General features: G+C 35.6%; 1 protein-coding gene across 1 annotated transcript in view; it reads right to left on the bottom strand.

The window, feature by feature from the left end:
• Nucleotides 1-22,275, bottom strand: part of BMPR1A (bone morphogenetic protein receptor type 1A) — a 104,665-nt gene that overhangs the window by 67,475 nt on the left and 14,915 nt on the right. The window contains exon 2 of the mRNA XM_072628565.1: nucleotides 2,373-2,488. The gene's annotated coding sequence lies outside the window, so the exon portion shown is untranslated. The remainder of the gene's footprint in view (nucleotides 1-2,372; nucleotides 2,489-22,275) is intronic.

The raw sequence follows: 22,275 nt of genomic DNA, 5'->3' as shown, positions 1-22,275 counted from the left end.
TACATACTTGACTTCAAAACAACTGAATTACAAACTAGTATAAATTAGACCCAAATTAGATTCACATAACTGGTAAGTTTCCAATAAATTCCTAATATTTGTATGTTTACTTTTAAAAGTGACACTCTATATTCAGTTTCCAAGTCTACACTACTGATTTCATGAGATATTTTCAATGACGAAGTGAAAACGTATCTGTCTACTAAATACCATTCTTAATTTCCCCTAATTGTTAATCCTTCTCCTGCAAATTACTTTATATGTGTTTTGTATGGAGGAAATTGATCAAGGAGTTCATAGTCCGTAGAGTCACTGACCTAGAGCAGGAAAAGATGGACAGTTAGTCTAATTTCTTCACTTTAAAGAGAAGCAAACTGAGGTACATGTGGGTTTACTAACTTGCCCAACAAGGTTAGCAAAGGCAGGATATGACCTCTGTAATTTTTCACTCCACAGCCAGCACTCTTTTTCAATTATTTTTTTAATACAAAAATCCTATTTCTCTCTCTTGACCCCCACAATGAAAAAAAAAGAAAAAGAAAACTCTTTTAACAAATATGCATACTAGGGCAAAACAAATTCCCACACTGAGCCAGTGTTCTTTCCACTAGTCCTGTGTTCAAGTTGATGAGCTTGCAATGGCAACAAGACTGTTTGAAACGTTTGATGGAGCACCTCCTAACAGAATGTGGACAAGCTCACTGGCACCTTGCTAAAATGACAGAAGACAACCTCAGATAAGTCTCAGTGATTGGAGCTATTCCATAATGAACTACCTAGTTTGAAGCAACGCCTTGGCAAATCCTAGGGAGTAGGTTACAATGACTGGGGCTACCCCAAAGTGATTTGATTACTCAAACACTTCAAAAACTGGAATCTTCAGGAGTCAACCTTCGGCTGGCTTATAAAATTGCGTGCAGAAACTTTTGTGGGTCTTTTCATTTTTTTCCCAGTCCAGGAAACAGACCCTAGAAGAGCATAACAAAGAGCTTTCAAATGCCCACAAGCCTCAGGGGACTGAAGCTGTGAAATGCCTTATTTTTCCCCAAATAACCTATTGCTGTAAGGCAGAGATGTCCCATACTTCTTTGCATCTTTCATACACAGAACAATAAACATCTGCTGAGTGACTGACTAAATTGTAGGATCAATTTTTAGAAACTCTGATTCTGATGACAAACATGTCCACTCATACAATTAGAAAATAAACACAGGGCTTGGTCTTGGCACACCATAGGCACTTAACAAATGTTTACTGATTGATTGATTAAAAAAAAATAACCCCTCTTCACTGAGAAGAGAGATGTGTAGGCTTTAAATGAAGGAAGTCTGAAAAGAACAGGAAAAGGAGCCAGATTCAGAAAGAGGTCAGTGAGTAAACTGTGCTCTGACCCCTCAGACCTCTATGACCAGTGATCAAGATTCCTTGAAGTTTCTTTTATTACTTGTAGTGTTATAACTAAGGTCATGATGATTATATAAAATGTAAGCATATACATTAGTTCAAATAGGTACCAGAGAACCTCTCTTCTCTTACTCAGATGGGATATGAGCAGAATTAAATTGATTTTTCTATTACTATTCACATAACAGTATTGCTGCATTAATATAAAAGCCAATTTCTATAGTAGCTTAATACATTTTAAATACTTTCGAAATCAATCTTAGAAGAATTATTTACATGTCAGTGACTAATAAGCTAAATACAAATTATTTCTGTTAATTGAAGCTGGTCCCCAACGTTTTGGACTTCTAGCCTATAGTTTACATTTCTGTATGTATTTGAAAGTAACAAACTGACCTAAAATATTCTTTAGTTTAGATCAACTTCATATTCTCTAGCTATTATATTCAATATAATAATTTCTACTGCTTGTGATAAATTATAATCTCTGAATTTGTTGCTTGGAGAGGTGTAATATTTTTTCCTAATACATAAAGCATAAAAATTTCATATGAAGATAATTAAATTTCAAAGTAAGTCCCCATTTGAGTTTTGTTATCTTTAGAAGGAGAAAGTGTGTTTTTAACTTTTTAAATTAAAATCTTTTCAGTTAAACAGTACCTAATGCCTATACTCTGTGGTTTGGATGAAGAAAATTACATGAAGAAGCAATAAACTTAACTGAAGTAACTCAAATAATAAGTGAAGGAAAATCTGCTTGAAATATAATGATCTAAAGTTTAAAGAATTACATTTAACAGGGTTTTTTTTTTTGGAGATAAATGTAATGACATTAAATATGACTAATTTATTCTACATATTCCTAAGACATAATCAATCAACAAGCATTTATTGAGTGCTTACTATGCTGAAAATAAAATGCTTTCTACCTTCAAATCTAACTTTTTAATGATAGGTATTATCTTACCTCAAGAGAATCTGATGAATAAAACTGTGTTTTCTGTTTTCTCCAAATTGCTTTGATCTATATTTCCACTTCATTAATTCCAAGGCAATATTAAAGTAACACATATTTCCATGAATCTGTTAAGACAAAAAAAGAAGTTGGTTTAAAGATTGAGACAATTTTTGTCTTTAGAAGGATACACATAATCTATCAAAATATAGATTTCTTATGCAAATCAATGTCATATAAGCATTTTTATTTTAGAAAATGAATCTTCCTTTCTAAGCAGCTCATTCCTCCAAAGGTTTTGCATTCGCAACATTTGCAACTTTTTAAAATAAACAATTTTAGTGCCCAAAAGTCAATTATTTTTTTAAAGTTTCATATTAGCTACTACTTACCCATTAAAATTTTCTAAAGGAATTTCACACCGCCAGTATTTATTATATATAAAGCTCAAATGTTATAATGTATATAAAATATTTTGTAACTTTTCAAAAACTATAAATGTCAGGTATTACTACTGCAATCTTTACACTTAGAAAATTCTGATTCACAACTAGCTTCTAATCTCCACAAATGTGTACATTTGATCATATTTTTTAAATTCTTTTAATCACCTTTATCTGCATAACACCCTGCATAACCCCTTCCATTTCTGTCAAACTTTCACTCCCTAGAATATCAAGCATCTTTCAGAGAAGGGCTGTAATACATCTGTCAAGTTTCATTATTTATATTTATAAAGCATTATTAGTACCCTGCTTGTATGCATATTTTTAAAAACCAACTCACAAACATATAACTGAAAACTTTAATTATTAAATTCACTTAAGGTACAAATAGAGATTTCTGAAAAATACGTATGAATATAGATGACAGGAGATGTTATTTCATTCAAACAACAAAATTTACTACTGTCTATTTAAAGGGGAAAAAAATCCAAAAAGTTCATGAATATTACAATCTATGCTCCATTCCAAGGTCAAAATATCTCTGTCTCCAAGTCCATTTGGAAGTATCATTTGTGCGGCACTGAGGTTTAGTAGTCTTGGCAAAAAGGACTAAATTTGTGTAAACTGGAGCAACCTGAACCAATCTGGCATATAGAATAACACTCTTTCTTAAAGACAACAGTCTTTACAGGCTGCCACAGGACCATATTAAATCTTTCATGGCCCACCTGAAGCCAGATTGACCAAGCAGAGCAATTATCAAAGGCTTGTGTCAGATTTAGGAACTTCTGACCTCCTGCTAACTATCCTATTCAATCACTTCTTACACAGGTCTTCACATACATCTGTACTTGTTTGTCCCTAAGTTCTTAGAAAAGCATGCGGAAAAATTAAGATATAAATAAATAAAATGCTCTAGAAGTTGGGATTTAATGTTTTATTTTTTCCTTTTTATTACCTAGCCATAAAAATTGCTTTTTATTAAATTAAGAAAAACTGTAAAGGCGATGACTGTTGTTTAACTTTCAGTAAAGTCAGCACAGATACATTTTTTCCAGTCAATTCTATTCTATAGCTCCTTGAGCCTTAAAACATTCTCCAACCTTTTCCACAAGTTGTTTAGAGGGGGATGAGGGTAGTGAGTGTGAGGAGTAGGAAGACATGAAACCAAAGAAATGAGGCTAATCCCATAGAAAACAAAGAATCCATCCATCTTTCCCTGTCCCTTTTTCAAGACATCATATGCCTAGAGACTCGTTTTAATCTCAAGTCCTTCTGACAAATTCATATGCATAAATCAGAAAATGGGAAACTAAATAGAATATAAATATTAAAATAATTTTAAATGTTTGTTAAAATACAGTTTATTCGGGTATTAGAAAATGATTGTGCTTTACCAATGCTAGTAAGAGAGCTTCAACAAACACATTTTGATAACTACTCAAAATCTGCTGTCCGTCCTTTCTACTATTCCAATCTTGGACAACCTTTTGTTCCCTCATCTACTTTACTATAGACTTAACTAGATTCCAAGTTCTAACCTACCTCAGCTTATTTCTACTCTTTCTACTCTTCCAAAGAAATTATTCAAAAAGGCTTCCTGACCTCCAAGGGCTTCACTAACAAATCCTGAGAAGAATGAAGTAGAAAATCAGGCTAGTAAAGAGCAAGTATTCTTCAGGCAGGAAGGAATCTATTGCTTCCCTTTGCACCCAGTCACTACGTACAGTGTAACACGTGCACAGAGTGAGACTACCTGGAGCTGCTGGTGTGAAGCAGGCCTGTACTTCCATGACCTAGCACAATCACACTTTAGAAAGGGAAAGTCCCTTACTACAAAACTATATCAGCAAGACAGGTAGATGCTATGTAAAGGACATGAACAAGAAGGTACAAAGGGGAGCACTTTTTTATAAAACATATTTATTGTGTACGTAATGCCTCCATGGCACACAGAGATTTCTTTTATGTTAAATCAAGTTGTATGTGATACTGTAAAGACCCAAATCTTCTACTGGGCAACAATTCACAGAGAGAAATAATTCCAAATGCAGTAAGTACAACATTCAAATCTTCCCTTAAAAAAAGAAATGCCTTAGCTGGTCCTTACATTGAAAATCACTTATTTTTCACCAACAGTTTAATTTTTTGAAACTGTCCAACCATGATAGTTTGGGTTTTTGAAGGTTATAAGAATAGAGCACAAACTGAAGCAAGCTTCAGTATAAAAGCTGAAACTAACTGTGTGCCTGTCTTTAAACAATAGGTTAGCCAAGGGAGGGCCCCTAGATTATGGGATCACAGCAACTCTTGCAGGTTGGGCTATCTAAGGAACAGGAATTGCAAATTTAGGCAAAGTATGGAACCACAACTCAAAATCATGCAATTCTCCAGAATAGTTGAATACATAAAAGAAATACATAATGACTTTTAAAAATAATAATAGCACTTTCCTTCCAGGGTTATTATAAGGATTAAATGAGACAAAAGAGCTACATCAATGTTAACTTATCATGCTACCGAGTCTATGCACTAAGAAAGTATATCCAGGCTGTTTATTCTTGCTCTAATTCTGGGAAGAATGGTTAGCTACTTCCCACCCACCATAATCTAGAATTGAGGCTAGGATGGAGACACTAAACTCCTCTAAAGGCAGGCATGAAGGCTCACAAGGAGGAAAAGGAAACACAGGGCCATGCCCAGCATCAATGAATGGGGAGTTCCCTTTGGGATCACCTCCTCCTACATTCAAAACATAGAGGGAAACAAAAAGCAACTGACTTGCCCAATGTTTCCTAGCTAGTGAATGGCACAGTTGAGCCTGGAATGCAGGTCTCCTAACAACTGGGCTCAGTCAAGGCTTTGCTGTCCATATTGGGTGAAGTAGAAGCTCTGACAGCCTTAGGAGGCACAGAACACCACTTGCAGATAATATGATGGCTTGCTTTTAAAAAATTAGTGTGGAAACTAATTAATAGCTTCAACAAAGCAATATGATACCAAAATAAATTCAAAAAAAAAACAACTAGTATTTCTATACAGTGCTAACAAAAAACAAAATGAACAGAAAGAGCAATTCCACTCTAATAACTACAAATTGCATTCAATATCTGGGCACTGACTTATCAAGAAAGATTCCAGATTGATGTAATAAATACAAATAAAACCACATTACAGTAAAAAAAGAAGACAAATAATTGGAGGGAAAGTCAATGTTGGAGGGGTCACTGAAGGACAAGGACACTAATGTTCGGTGAACCTGTAATCAGTGAATCTGCCCAACCATTCTGGAAAACAATCTGGAATTATGTTAGGAAAATACCTAAAATGTCCATACACTCTGACCCAGAAATTCCATTGCTTAGGTATATACACCAAGGAAATCAATGGCAGAAAAAAAAAGTCCCAAATATATCAAAATATTAATAGCAGCACTTTTTGTAGAAGAAAAGAAATGGAAACAAAATAGATACCCATTATTAGGAAATGGCTAACCAAGTTGGGGCACAAAATGTAATAGAACATTATTGTGCTATAAGAAATGATGAATATGATAAATATAAGAAAACCACAGGAAAACTTAGATGAACTGATGCAAAATAAGAACCAGAAAAAACACTATGCACAAGACAACAATGTAAACAGAAAGATCAATAAATTTAAAGTGATATAAAATAATAATGGCCTAGATAAGAGATGGAAATGTCTTTTCCTCCAATCCCCTTCTTTGCAGGGATGAGAGAACATAAGTGTTGGAACACTGCATATGATATCAGATTTTTCCAATATGTTTAATTTTGCTGAATTGGTTTTTCCCCTTTTTTATTCTGTTACAAGAGATCACGGGTTGGACGGGAAATAGGCAAATGTAAACATAACATAATATAAAATTAAAATATAAAATATTTAAAATATAAAAATATGATATCAGTAAAAATATACTTTAAAATAAATGACAAGGTACTCATTATTCAAGATTGTGTCTCACTAACATAATAAAATGATTATACTATCTAAATTAATTTAAAGATTTAGTGCCACACCCATCAAGCTAATAAGAGGTCACTTTGTAAAATTAGATTAAATAAAACAATTCAATTCTAAGACTATAGGAGATAATAAAAAAGCAGGAATGAAGGGGCATGAGATTATCAGATTTCAAACACTATTAAAAGCAATAATTATTAAAATTATCTACTACACATTAAAAAATAAGCAGTCTAGTGTTAGATAACCAAAACAACATAAACTATTGGTGAAAGGACTCCCTCTTCAACAAGAACTACTGGAAAAAATAAGAAATTTTGAACGAAGTTATGTTTAGACCAGCATCTTACACCAAATTTTTGCTGAGTTCTAAATGGATCCATGATTTAAATATAAAAGGTCATATCATGAAAGAAAATCAGAAGGAGGTACCTTTTTTGTTGGGGGGATAGGCAATGGGGGTTAAGTGACTTGTCTAGGGTCACACAGCTAATAAGTATCAGGGTTCAGATTTAATCTCAGATCTTCCTCACTCCAGGGCTGGCAAAATTAGGACTAGAGGAAATATTCTCAACCAAACAAAGGATGGAGAACACAAATAACAAAAAAGGATCATTATGATTATGAAAAAACTCCAATGGGACAAGGGAAAGAAGTACACATGTGTGACTGGTATAGAGAAAGTCCAATAAAGAAACTCCCTCTACTAGTGCAAATCAAAACTTGTTTTGAAATTTCTAGTCATAAACTGTTGCCTAAGACACTGAGAGGTTAAGTGATTTGTCTACAGTCCCATGGCATAATGTTTTGGGAAAAAAATCTGAACTCACATCTTGCTATTTCTAAGGTTTCTATCTACCATGCCATGCTACCTCCAGAAAAGCATTTATGTGAACAAAATCAATGCAGCTAGAACAAAAGCTGTGCAATGGCCCTGTCCCTACTCCAGGATTTTGTGATATTGGGTCAATGAGGCAGATGACCCCAAAAAAAGGCTAAACTCCAACTTCCCAAACTTTAATAGATAAAAGTAGCAAGGATACAGGAGACATTTCAAAAGATTATGTAAAGTACTGGTAAGCCCAATCCTCCAGGTCCCCCAGTTCCCCTACAGGAAAACACATAAATCAGCACCAAGAGCAGCCCTAATCAAAGTGAAAAATCAGTCAGGCCCCAAGAATTATGACCCTTTCAGCACTGGCTTAGAGGATTCATCAGGTCAAGGAAGGCCTTAGTACATTCAATCAATCAGTGAAACGAAGCAGGCAGAGCTCCACTGCCTGGGCTCATTCTGAGGCTCCATGGTATAAAAACCAGACTAGGGGTTGCTTATGGGACTTGAAATTCTAACTAGACCATGCAAGCCTAGTCAGGGCCTTAGGGCTCAAGGCCTACAGAGAATGTATGGAACCCACTGGGGGATGAGGGTAGGGAACAGTGATATGGCAGCATGAGTGTGTGGTATAAGGGGTGAGGAATCTGCTTCAAATTTAAGTCTGATATTCAAGCTACAGAACAAATTAACACAAATATAATAATAATAATAACGATGATGATGATAGCTAGACTTTATATATAATACTTTAAACTTTACAAACTTCTTTATAGCTATTTTCTCTTCAACCCTAGGAGGTAAGTGCTATTAATATTCTCATTTTACAGATGAGGAAACTGAAGCAGACAAAGGTACCCTCAAGGAGTGGTTCTCTCAGTCCACTTTCCTAATTTCTTGCCCCAACCTCACATTTATGACAAACTTCAGTTGTTCTGGCTATTCTGACAGGATCTTGCTCCTTCTTTTCTGTGTTCTTCCTCATTAGTGACTAAACATTGCATCTATCTTCTAAGTGTGTTTTTACAAAATAAAATAATTACGTGCCATGTACACTAATCTCTTCACTACCATCCTCCTCCTTGTCATTAGTGTCACTGGTTTGCATCCTTATATTCCTGTTCTTAGGCATCTTTGTAGAATCTTAGGCCACTTGAGGTCTAATAAGCCTTTCTCCAAACTCTGTCAAATTCACTTTCCCAATCTTTTTAAAAATATTTCACAACTCTGAGATGTATGTGCTATTATGATCCTCATTTTAAAGATGTGGAAACTGAGGCAGAAAGAGGTGAAGTGACTTTCCCAGAGTCACACAGCTAGTCAATATCTGAGACTGAATATGAACTCAGCTCTTCCTAACTCCAGGCCCAGCACTCTCCCCACTGTGCCACACTGTACTCAGGGTCCTCTTCCTATGGCTATCTCAGGTAGTAGGATCATTCCTTCCCATAGGTGTGTCACTTCTGTTTTCTCCTCACTGGTCAGAACCAGTTCCAAAACAGCAGTTCCCATAGGTCTCTTTCCTCTGCCTTATGAAGGGTAAGATCAGCAAGATAAAGGGGAGAATTTTTCAGCTGTTATTCTTAGCAGATAGAGGCCTACAGCAGAAATTCAAGCAGCTGAAATGGCCCCTCTCTCCTATATCCTGTTTCTCTGCCAGCTTCGAGATCTCTTATCAGAATTCATCATCTCTTTCTACTCCTTTTTCTAAGATCAATGTTCTAGGATATCCTCCCACTAGAATATCACATCTCTGTCTACCTCCTTTAACCCTCACAGAAATGTTGCCCACCACGCTTCCTCTTTCCAGGTCATGGATTCCCATCCAGGATTATATCTGCTTCATACAGAATGCTATTCTACCCCTCTTTTTATCAAATCTGTTTGTTATAAATATGCTTCTACTGTCGCATTCCAGACACAGGTAACACCCACCAAGTCTTAGGGATAATTTATGAGGTTGTATTTACCTGCATAGATTAAGATCTCTAATTCATTTTATTACAAATATGTTGTGAATTTGTATCCATATGTGAGGTCACTAGTATTTTTTACTTCTACTATCCTTCTTCCTGGATGTTTTTGGTAAATTACTAGACAGCTCTAGTGCTCTTCTTGGGCTCCTAGACAGGATTTCAAAAGACATTAGGAGTCCCCTCCCCCACCAAAGAATCTAAGCTTTCTAAAGAATAGAGCTTCTTTTCTGTTTAAGTCTGTATCTCCAGGACCCAGCACCTTGTATATATAGAAGGTATTTATTAGCAAATGCTGGCTTGAATTGAGGTCAACTAAGCCATAAGCCTCATTTTATAGTTAAGAAAACCACAGAAAAGTTAAGTAATTTACCCAAGGTCACACAGGTAAGAGCATGTACATGCTGTTAATCTGAATATGGCTTAATAGTTACAAAGGCAAGTTTCTTCTTCTCCATCTATTTTCAGTTTAAAGTCCTCTTGATCAGATTCACAAATCTTCAAGCAAACACAGGGCATTGCATACAAACCTGGCTAGCAGCCCTATTCTATTCTCAGGCACCAACTTTTTAATCATCTCTTTACTACCTATTATTTTCTTTCCTTTCTATACCTCCTACATTCAATCACTAACAGTGATGAAACCACCACTTTTCCCCCTAAAATCTGGTTTTCCTAACCAAAGTTTCATCTAAACATTCTACTGCTAGGCAAATATCCCAAGGAGGTCCCTAACAAAAAAAAAAGTCTCCATATAAACCAAAATATTTATAGTAGTACTTTTTGTGGCAGCAAATAATTGGAAACAAAGCACATGCTGCCAATCAATTAGGTAATGGTAAACAACTGTAGTAAATGAATATAATAGAATGCAATTTCGATGTAAGAAATCATGAATATGAGGAATACAGAAAAAATGTAAAGGTTTACATGAATTAGCACAAAGTGAAGTAGGGCCAAGAAAACAATATGAACAATGACTACAATAACATAAATGGAAAGAACAGTCACTTAACTCTCAAAAATGAACGTTGAAAAATTACAAAGAACAAGTATGACACTGAAGAAAAAAATATGAGAAGATGTCTCTCCCCTTTTCTTTACAGGGGTGGAGTATTTACAATTTAGAACAATGCATTCGTCAGATTTCTTCAACACCATCATTGGTTTTGCTGATTTTTTTCTTATTATTTCTTAAAAAATTCTTGGTTATATTAGGGATTGTTCTCTGAGAAAGGGAAGTGGAGAGATACAGGGGAGAAAAATGCAATGTAATAACAAAAGAGTTAAACAAAAATTTATTTAAAAAAAAAGTAAAGAAATGTTCTAGAATTACAAAAAAGAAACTTGTTTCCAAAGAAGAAATATGATGTTACTTCCCCTAACTTTTTGCAGTAATGGGGGTAGAGCAAAGAAGATTCCCTGGTGTATAACATTGTATGGGTTGCCAAATTTTCAATATGTTGATCAATGTCGCTGATTTTTTAATCCTCTTTTTTCTTTTTCCAAAAAACTTTGTTATATGGGATGGCTCTCTGAGAGGGGATAAGGAGAAAAATGTAGAGTAAACTGAGATTGTGCAAAAACAAAAGACAATAATTTTTTTTTAAAATCATCTAGAAATGCTTTCTAAGGGCTTAATGGGTAGGCATCTTCAGATGTGATAAGTCTAAGCAGATAGGTGGTTTGGTGGGTAAAGTGTTAGAGCTGGAGTCAGGAAGACCTGGGTTCAAATTCAATCTCAAACACTTCCTAGTTGTGACCCTGGGAAAGTCATTTAACCCCCTGTATGTCTCAGTTCCTTCATCTGTAAAATGGAGATGATAATAGCACCTAACTCTCAGGGTTGTTGTGAGAATAAAATATTTGCAATATACTTCACAAACCTTAAGGTTCTATATAAATGCTACTTATTTTTTTTACAACCAGTCCATATTTCATGTCAATATATAGACTCCTTACTAATAACCAGAACTCATGTTTTTCTTTCTTGTAATCAGTCCTATACCCTCCAAGTGGCATCTGAGGAGCCTCCTCATCACCATTCTTCCTAGAGTTGAAGAAAGGTGTTTACTCCTCAGAGGGTACAGTTCTGTCCTTTGTGGGAAGATCCTGAAAACTATTATGGATACACACTATCCTCGCAAAACTGAGCATAATATTTACTTGCCTTTTTTTGAAAGTATGACTCGATTAACATTTTTCAGGGCCTACAATGTGTCAGGCACCATACTAAATGCTGGGGCAAAGACAGCCCCTACCCTCATGGAGTACACAATCTAATGAGTCAAACAGGTGACTAACACTTTAATCCTTTCTCTAAAATGTCAATAAAATAAAAGATTGTTGAGATACAAAAATTGATTTTCTCCAGGACCGATGGCAGAACTTTAGCAGTGGAAGCTTTGCCCTAGAAAAATACCTTGGCTCACATACATAATTTTCTGAATTTATATGAATAGTGTTTATATTTAGTTCAGCATCTGAGTGAATCTGTGTTTTGTCTGACTCATCTGGAGTAGTAAGAGAAGACTAAAGTAATGAACATATATATATACGACCATGTCCATTTCACCTCAGAATGAAATCACCACCTAGATCAGTGATGAAACAGAATAAAGGCTTGAACCAAAAACTCTCTCACTCCAAAATACTTAGAACTATACCTCAGGTCGGGAATGAGACATCTCCAGATTCTTGGAAGTTCATTTAACTTTAATTTAAAGGCTATGGAAGAAGAAAGCTATAGCCACTGGTCAAAAGAAGCCTGATGCTAAATTCTCCTCTTTACTGTAAAGTTTCTAGGAATCAATCCATGTGCAGAAATTTGTAGGCACAGAAAAATAACTAAAGCCTAAGGGTATAAGAGTTTCTCCCTTTTTTAATTCACCTCACCCTTCAAAAGGAGTTATGGAAATGGAAAGGGGAAAATGACCCCACTTCCAAATAGGATTCCAATGTTTCTTGGCCTGCCTTCTTACTATTCTTGAGCCATACATGGCTCTTTCCACCAGATGTCTGGTTTAGATATTAGCATACTCTACAAGGAAAACAAAAATTAGGTGGCTCTTCTGGTTAATGGCAATTGCAATTATGGCCCTAGAATCACAAAACTAGGCATCACTGTCCTATACTACTCTCAAACTTGTTAAAAAAGCATACACTATTAGGCAAAGGCTTTATAATTAAAACTCCTAAAAGGAGAGGCCTTAGAATGTGACCCAAACTTCCCTATGAACTCAGTCAGATACTAACTGCTAACAATAGTGTATTCAAGGCTGTGTAGGACTGTTTTCTTTCATATGTTTTGTTATTGTTAAGAGAGAGTGGGGTATACAGCAAATAAAACTCTAATATTTATGGTGTTCCCATCTTCCAAAAAACTTGAAGCCCACAGATCAAGTAGGGAGCAGTATGATTCTCTTGAGCTCTAACAGTCTCATCTGTAATGGGCAATTCCAACTGGATGTACCATGAACAGGCCAAAGGGTTTCAAACTCAAAATGTTTCAAGCAAAACTCAATGTTTTCCTCTAAATCCTTTTCCCTTCCTAACTTCCCCATTTGTCATCCACATGACTACTCTTCCAGTCATCCAAGTTCACTACACAGAAATTACAGGATCACAGATTCAGAAATAAGGTAGAAAGAAACTATAGAGATCATCTAACTAAACCCCTTCATTTTACAGATGAAGAAACTAAGGCTCAAATTGTTTAAGTGACTTAACAAAGGTCACACTGCTAGCAAATGTGTAACATATGCTATGAACTAGGTATTCTTGATTCCAAGTTCATCATTATATCTACTACATCATGTCTCCAAATATAAATGTCTCCTCTGTGGCAGAATTGAACCGATGACCTACGGATCCTCAAAAGACTTGGATTCTACAGTCCTCCATTATACCTCTGAGTTATCAAGGGTACATAATCCTCAAATTGATCTCAGGACTCTTACTCATCCTCAAACCTCATCAGTTGCCAAATCTGGTGCATTCTGCTTCCACAATGCAGCTACCATTATCTTTTGCCTAAATTATTTTAAGAGCCTCCTAATTGGTCTCCCTGGTTCAAGTCTCTCCCATCTCTAATTCATCTTCCAAAAATCTATCAAAATGACATTAGAATCATAGATCTACAACTACAAAGTATCTCACAGCTCATGTAATCAAATCCTTTCATTTTACAGATATAAAAGTTGAAGTCCAAGTAGGTTAAGTACTTGCTCATCCACTTGCAATGAGTGTCAAAGATGAGATTTGAACTCAGATTCTCTGACTATTGAGCCAATGATCATTCCACAGTACTCCATGACCTCCGATTTAAGCCTAGGTCTGGCCACATACATCACTACATCATCCCTGAAGCATCAACAGACTCCTCAGAAAGGTTGGCAGGGGTGGAGAACCTGTGGCCTCAAGGCCACATGTGGTCCTGTAGATCCTCAAATGCAGCCCTTTGACTGAATCCAAACTTCACAGAACAAATCTCTTTAATAAAAGGATTTGTTCTGTAAAACTTGGACTCAGTCAAAAGGCAGCACCCAAGGACCTAGAAGGCCACATATGGCCTCAAGGCTGCAGGTTCCCCACTCCTGGGCTACAGGATTATACATGGCCTTTAAAGCCATTCAGAGCCTGACTGCTGCTGACCTCATGAGGCAGATTACTAAGACCTCCGCTTCTTCATATACCCTATATATGACAGCCAAGGTAGCTGACTTGCTGCTCCTCACACACATAACATTCTACCATCCCCTATATCAATTATACCCCCACACTCCATCTTCAGCTCTGCCCCTTAGAATCCAAGGTCTTCCTCCAATAGGAAGGCAGCCCTGCTCCCACCACCATCGGCTGAATCTTATGATCCTTGAGGGCATGGACCATTTTGTTTTTGAGTTAGTATCTACCTAGCCCAGAAAATGGTATGCATTTGATAAATACTTGACCATCAATATAGCTCTAAATACAGATGTAACAACAATACTAACAGTAAAAATACATATTTATTGTAATGAGGATCAGCTGTCAAAGACTTAACTACTCTGATCCACACAATGATCAAAGATAATTTCTGAAGGACTCTTGATAAAAAATACTATCCATCTCCAAAGAGAGAACTGATGAACTCTGAGTGCATATCAAAGTATCATTTTCAGAAATTTTTCTTGCTTTTTTTGTGACATGACTAATATAGAATATATTCTGCTAATATGTTTTACACAATTTCACACGGGTAACTGATACATTAATTGCCTTCTCCGTAGGTGGGGGAAGGACTGAAGGGAGGGAGAGAACTGGAAACTCAAAAACCCAACCTTTGCCATTTTACAGATGAAGAAACTGAAATTCAAAAAGGTTAAACGACTGGTTCAAAGTCCCAAGGCTACTTTAACAGTAGAACAAAGATACACACATTTAACTCAGGGAAGCTAGCTGGAGCTTCTGTTAGGGTGGGTTTCATTTGGTTCAGAATCGTTTTTGTTTTAACCTTTCCTGTCTGCAGTCAATTTGAGTCATTTTCTATACTATCCCATGGGGTGTTCTTTCCTGTTGAATGAGATTAGAAGAGCAGGGGAGAATAAAGCTGGTTTTGTCATGAGGCATGTAATAATGTATTACACAAATATAATACCTTTCATCTGTGGACCTCAAAGCACTTCACAAACAATAATTAAAAGTAGGTAAGTATTATTATCCTTATTTTATGGATATGGAAATTGTGACACAGACTGCATAATTTCTCCAGGGTCATATGGCAAGAAAATGGCCAACTAGAATCTAATCTTAAATGTTCACTAATTTTGTGTTCAAACTAGTAGACCATATAAGTCATTTTATATTTATATTTACATCAAGCTATAATGTATTTCTACATCAGGTGGGATATAAATCATATTAAGAAGGTACACATAAATGATGAAATTCAGAAATCAGAGGGGGGAAGTATGATAGAAGGTTATCTGGGTGAAGCTCAATGGAGGGAGAAATGGACCTTATTTTTTTTTTCACCAAAGCATACTAAAGACTACCTGGGCAGAAAGGGCAAAAAGATGAGGAGTTTGGGACATATACCACAAGTCTGGCACTAAACCATGATTTGGAGAGACAGTGGACTTCCATTATCCAGATGTTTACTGGAATTTCTCCTTTGTTGCCAAAAGCAGAGTACCTAATTATTTCTGAATTAACTTCATCTTTCAAAAGATAGAAGAACCAATAAAGGCAAATTCTATTCTGGATCTGATTCTCACTAACAGGAAGAAAATGACTGCCAGGTTGGAAATGATAGAAACCCTGGCCTCTCTCTTCTAGAATTTGAGATAGAAGAGAGGAAATCCGGGCATAGTCTGAAATGTATCCTAGGTTCTAGGAAAGCAGATTGCAAATGGTTCAGAAGATAGGTAGGCTCTCATAGACTAAAAAGCTAAGAGGAAGTCAGCCCAGGAAGGATTGGACATTCTCAAGAGTAAAATTCTGAAGACACAAAGGGAAATAATTCCAGTGAAACAAGATTTGTCTGAAGAGAATGACATAAATGCTGGGGTAATTCACTAACTTAGATTTTAAAAAGAAATGGAAAAAAAGGACATGCAACAGAGAATGAAAATGTAAGACAAGCCTATAAAAAGTGTTTCAAATGCTAAAGCTCAGAATAACCTGATATTATTGTGCTCCCTCTGCCCTCTATAGACCAGTTCTAGTAGTCCTTTTATGAAGCAAGGTGAGAAACATCCCTTCAGCTACAGGGAGGAGAAGAATAGAGAGAGTAGTATCACCCCAAAAGGAAAGAATATCCATGAAAATGAGGCATCCACAATGTCAAATGCAGCAGATAGGTTGAGAAGAATTGGCATTGAAAAATAAATAGATTTAGTAATTAAGAGATCATTGGGAACTTTTTGGGAGGAGCCAAGATGGCAGAGTACAGGCTGGGCCCCAGTTGAACTCTTCCAACATTCCCCTCCAAACAACTTTGAAAGAATTCCTCAAATCAAATTTTGGAGCAACCGCAACAACAAAAGGGCTCCTGCTCCCCTGCAGTCACAAATACTAGTGCTCCTTCTGGCCTTTTAACTGTGATCCGGTCCCTTTTATCCTATGGCTACCAGTGTAGTTCTGGATTGAGTTCCAGGGTGGAAAGAAATGCTAGCACTTACAGCAGAGGCCAAAATTGTAAAGAGATTTTTTTCAAGGAATATGGCTGAGAAAGAGAGGGGAGATATCTAAAATAATAGTTTTAAGGGTATGGTAGGATCTGTGAGGAGTTGGGTATATAGGCAGTAGAGATAAAACTGGTTGATATGGAAGCATTGAAGACTTAAGGGGGGGGACACTTAATGATGCTAGCTGTTGGAGAAAAAGAGGAGCTGGGATGAAGTGCATATGTGGAGGGGTTGGCCTTTGTAAAAAGGGTCACCTCATTGTTTTGTTTTTCTTAATTTTATTTATTTTATTTTGATATTTAATGAACTCTAGAAAACAAAACATTCCATATACAAAATAGAGAAGAAAAAGAGACTGTAAAACCATGAATCTTTATTACATACAGTTTACTTCGGAAAAAAAAAGTACATAGCAAGTGCAACATGTTTTTTCCTTACCTACAAGTTGTCAAGCTGGTCTGCTTCCTTCTGAACTCCCTACTGTTCTCTTTTGTATATTTTTTATTTTTTCAATTAACTACAACTTATTTTCTCTCATTCTCACCCTTCTGCCCCCACTAAGAAAAAAGAAAAACAATACCCTTGTAAAGACATGATAATCAAGCAAAAAAATTTCCATACCAAGCCACCAGGAGGTCAGAAATTGGAGGAAAAGAAGAGAGTGAAAGATGATGCCAAGCAGTCTGAGATCTAAAAGAGAGGAACAGAGGACCTGTCTGTGAAGGGCCTCAGTTTTCTCAATAAGAGGCAGTGAACTCAACTAAGAGAGGGAAAGAGAGCTCAGGATGCTTGAGGAAGAAATAAGGCTTGAAGTAAGACAGGGAGTCAATAGGACTAATAGGAACAAAAGAATTTAAAATATGCCAAGTGCCAAGTTGTATAACTACCTACAATTCCAATCAGTAAATCTAAGAGTGGAAAGAAAAGAGCTTGATAGTGGGCTAATAGTTTGGCAAGAGATAAACTGGCAATACGACAAGGGGACAAGAGATGTGAAAACAAAGGGCAGTGGAGAATTAAAATGGCTAACTAAAAGGTCAAGACTGGAGAAACCAAAATGAGGTCATACCAAGAATAACGGTCAGAGAAAGTACTAAGAGGTGGAGAGATTAGATAATTGATGATAAAGGCAAGGAATGAGTTTTATGAGTTACAAGACAAAGGGTCAACTGGAATGAAAGGTGGAGGAAATGGAATACCTATAGATAATGCTGAGGGGTCCAGAGAGTGATTGGATATCCCTATGTGTGGCTGAGATGGAATAAAGGGAATATGTCATGGAATTTTATGGAAGCTGAGAACTTAGGAAGTTAGGGAGATGGAGGGAGCATCAACATGAATGCTAAAGTCTCTTACTATAGGGGCAAGATTTGAGAAAAATGGAGAGGAAGGTACTGAACAATCTCCAAAGAGGGTGACCTGGGGGGTTAGTATATAAGTCAGCATGAATTGACTGGGTTGGAAAATACCACTATATTTTAAAACTAAGGATTATTGATAATTCTTAAAGTTCATGTCATATGAAAATTCGTTGAAGGAACACGATATGTAGCCTGGAAAAGAGAAGACTCGGAGAAGAAAAAACAGCTATATTCAAGTACCTGAAAGGTTTTTGTATGAAAGAGGGATTAAAACTGTTCTTTTTGGCCTGAGACAGTAGAACCAGAAGCAAGAGGTGGAAGCTGCAAAGGAAACAAATTTGGGTGTGATGTCAGAAGAAAAAACTTCCCAATAAATTAGCACTGTCTGGCACAGTAGACAAGACAGTGAACTTAGAATCAGGAAGACTCATCTTCCTGAGTTCAAATCTGGCCTCACACACTTACTAGCTGGGTTACCCTGGGCAAGTCACTTAATTCTTTTTGCCTCAATTTCCTCATCTGTCAAATGAGCTAGAGGAGGAAAGCACTCCAGCATACCACTCCAGTATATTTGCCAAGAAAACCTCAAAGGGGATCATGAAACAACTGAACAATAACCAACCGAAAAAGAGAAGAAAATCAAATTGTTCATTTGGAAAATGAAAAGGGAGAATTCAAAACAAATAAAGATGAAATTCATCTACAGAAAAAAAAGTCAAGAATCTCAAGGGAAATAATTTTTAAAATGAGAAGGAACATGGCATATGAATACCACAAATGATTATGAAAATAAAGAACAAGCACTGAAATTCAATCCATAACTATTTATTACACACCTACTATTTTATACAAAGCACTATATGCCCTGTTGGGAATAAGAAGACTATAATATTCCCTGCCCTCACACTACTAGTATATCTCAGTAAATTGAAATAAAAATGTCAGTATTTTAAATAGTGTGACTATTTAAGGCTCTACATTTAGTTCTTTAGTTATCAAATATTTTAAAATGTCATTCTCCAGTAAATCATAACTATAACAAAATAAATTTAAACTGTTACATTTATAAAAAGTCAAATTAAAGTCCCCTATAAGCTATATAAGTTCAAGGCTCACTGACTTTTTAAATAATTAAAGCTCATTATATATTTATAAAATGAAAGAATAGACAAAAATCAATTCCATTTAGGAAATGACTGGAGGAAAATAGTTGGTTAAAACTCAAAGTTTTCAATATCAAAGTATGAGTTAAATGCTGATTTTTTAAAAATAAATTAATAATAACCCACTTTTAGAAAATAGGGTCAACAGGCCAACTACTCAAAGAAAAAAAATGTCCTTAATGTCCCAGAGATTATTCAAAGTGAATGCCAAAATGGATGACTTTATCCTAGGAAAAAGTATAACATAACAGGGAAAAGCACTGTAATGTGAAACAATGAACTCAACACAAAAAGTAGCATACAATAATAATTACACAAAAGTACATAAAAATATGTCAAATATGAATTTGATCAATCACTTCTGGTTAACATAAAATGGTAATTTCATAAGATCTTTTCAAATAAACTATGCTAACTAAATTTGTTCCAAAAATGAAAAACTTCCCTTAGTCCTTTTTTGGGGGGGAGGGGCACGAGGACAAGCACCTGTGACTTGATCTGAGTAGGGATTTACAGTGAAGAAACCTTGCCACAATACCAATTATATACCTGTTGTGTAATCTATTAGAAGTTAAACCTATTCCAGTGCCTGTTCTCCTGGAGGGCAGAGACAATTGTGCTTCTATCTTTGTATCCTCAAGACTCAGCACAGTCCCTGGAATACAAGAAGAGAGAATATCAACTCCTTTGTAAATCCTAGTCTTTGAAAGTTGCCAAGGGCACTGTGAGTTCATAGATTTGCCTATGACCACTAAGCTAAATGCCAGAATCAGAACTTAAATTCAGATCCCTGACTCTACAGTTCACTATACCCTCACAGTGTCTGCCTCCCTTTATCCAGGGTACCATTTACAAATATGCAAATCTTCCTACTGAATTTTAATATAGGCATGAAACAAAAATGTAACAATAGCGATTTCCATTACATATTATCTTCATCTATCATTTTAATATTGGCATAAAATGTTCTTTTTCTTATAGCAATACTCTCATATATAAGAAACATTAACGAGATTTGAACACTAAGAAGGAAAAACTAATCATTCAAACTAAAAACCTGATTATTTTGAAAAATATAGGTCCTAAAAAGGACCCTCAAGTTTTACAATTAATAGAGTTCAATATCTCTTGAGACTGTTAAAAGATAATTATTAATGAAAGATCTGCCAAAATCCTAAAATATGATAATCTTTCACTTCTACAAACTATTCTTTAAAAACAGTGAACCAAAAATCAAAAGCCATTCCCTAATACATAAATAACTAAAGGAGATTAATAGAACAGATCTAAAAAGATTTATAAATTGTAAACAGTCATGTAAACGACTGCCCCAAATCACTAATAAAAGAAATGAAAATTAAAATAACTCCTGGTTTCATATTACACCCTGCAAAGATGACAAAACATGGGAGTAGCCAATATTAGAAGGGTTGTAGAAAGACAAATCTATTAATACACTGTTGGTGGAGCTGTGAATTGGTCTGATCCTTTTGGAAAATAATTAGGAATTATGCTAAGAATGTGATTAAATTTCCATAACTTTTGACCTAGAGATTTCATTGCTGGGTATATACTTCCAAAAAAAAAGTTAAAGATAAAAAGAAAGATCCCTATTACAACAAAATATTAAATGCAGCATTTCTGTAGTAGGAAAGAAATGTAAACAAAGTAGATGTTCTTTGATTGGGGAATGGCTAACCAAAATATGATGAGTATGATGGAATTAAGAGAAAAATGGGAAGACATACGAAATGATATAAAAAGAAGTAAGCAGAACTAGAAGACTATAAACTATGACTATGTAAACAGAAAGAACAACTAAACTCCACTGAGTGCTGTGTAATTTGATAATGACTAAGCCTGCCTCTAAAAAAACCAGTGAACAAGCACCTCTCTCCCTCCTCTTCATAAGCAAATGACTAGGAGTGAACTTTGTGCATGTGCTGTCACACTTAGGTGCTGTAAGCCAGTTAATTTCACCAGACTGCTTTCTGTTCTCTCTTTTTTAATTCTTTATTATAAAGCTCAACTGTCTAGGGAGGGAAGAAGAAAAGATTGCATTTGGATACGTAGAAGAAGACTGTATAAAAACAAAAATTAAATAAAATTTAAAGGATGTGATAAACTAAATAAGATGAGCCAATTCAAATCAAATATTTACTAGTGTACTATTGCATGCACTATCGGACAGTGTGTGGGAAAGTCTAATAGTTACTGGAGATACAAAAATGTACATGTGAAGATAAGATATATTATATATTACATACACAGGTGTATAACATGTATGTATGAATGTATACACACATATATAACTACAGGGAGCTAAGTAATACAATAGAGAATGCTGGCCTTGGAAACAAAGATATCTGAGTTCCAATCTGGTCTCAGATACCAGCTGTATCGTGATCCTTGGCAAGTCACTTAACCCTGTTTGCCTCAGTTTCTTCATCCATAAAATGGGTTGAAGGAAATGTCAAACCACTGCAATAACTTTGCCAAGAAAACCTCAAAAAGAGATTAAGAAAAGTCAGACATGACTGAAAATGGCTAAACAAAAAACCATACACATATATCTACCTATCTAAAAGAAAACTACCAGGACGAAATAGCACATCCTAAATTCCAAATGAACAAAAAATGTTAGGAATTAAGAAGCCTGCTCACCATAGGCTAAGGCAAGAAGAAAAAGTTTCTTGGGAGAAAAGGGATTTGAGTTAAGATCTAAAGAGTGACATTTAAAGTAACAGAAAGCAGGGGAGAACACACCACACAAAGGGAGAGGTTGTTTTCTTGTACAAGTAGAGTAGATTCATTTGGCCAGAGCTTAGGGAGAAATGTATGAAACTAGTAAGGTAGTAAGAGAAAAATTTCTAAATGTGCCAAAGGGCATTCTTTTGCAAATAGCTAGAAACAGAGTAGGAACTTAAGAAATAAATTAAATCTATATCACCTGCTTTATTCCAGTTCTAATCCTTGGAATACAC

This window comes from Notamacropus eugenii, chromosome 1 (genome assembly GCF_028372415.1).
Source record: "Notamacropus eugenii isolate mMacEug1 chromosome 1, mMacEug1.pri_v2, whole genome shotgun sequence".
Classification (NCBI taxonomy): Eukaryota; Metazoa; Chordata; class Mammalia; order Diprotodontia; family Macropodidae; genus Notamacropus; species Notamacropus eugenii.
This window is presented reverse-complemented; position numbering and strand designations above follow the sequence as displayed.